Here is a 728-nt window from a genome sequence, read left to right as displayed (position 1 = left end):
CGTCGGTGGTTGCCGTTAGCTGTGGAGGACCAATACTGCCATAATTAAGAATTGATACGGAAATAAATTAATTCTCAAAAAATAAATAAGCATACGTTCAATAAACAAAAATGCAGTAAATAAATAAATGTAGGAGGTAATTAAATTATTCAGTGAGACATAAATGTATATATCCAATTTAATTTGCTTGTTTATTCACCTTTATACTTACCTTATTTATTTATTTATTTGTCCATTACAATTGTCAAATGTATATATTAATAACTTTTTTAAATGTATTTATGTGTATGTTTTCATTTTTTCTGTCTTTTATTTTTCCCTTGTATTTTTTTGTTTTTTGTTTTACTCTATTTTCTGAGTTCATCAATGCTAAATGCTTTTAAGTGGGGAAAAGCCATGCAGATTCGAGCTATGCACGCTAAAGCTAACCAGCCAATAGGCAGAAGTTGACGCCTGAAGACACAGCTCCCCCTCATTTACATAATGAGACAGAAATGTCTATGGAAGTGTAAAAAGCAACAAAAAATACAGTAAAAAATACAAAGGAAAAATAAAACAGACAGAAAATATTAAATCATGCACATAAACAAATAATTTTAAAAATAAGTAAATAATAAATAAAGTTGAAAATTATAATGGATAATAAATAAATAAGGTATTATAATGGTGAATAAATAAAGAAGCTCATTAAATTATACATACATTTATGTCTCATTGAATATCTAATT

This window comes from Girardinichthys multiradiatus, chromosome 9 (assembly GCF_021462225.1).
Source record: "Girardinichthys multiradiatus isolate DD_20200921_A chromosome 9, DD_fGirMul_XY1, whole genome shotgun sequence".
NCBI lineage: Eukaryota > Metazoa > Chordata > Actinopteri > Cyprinodontiformes > Goodeidae > Girardinichthys > Girardinichthys multiradiatus.
This window is presented reverse-complemented; position numbering follows the sequence as displayed.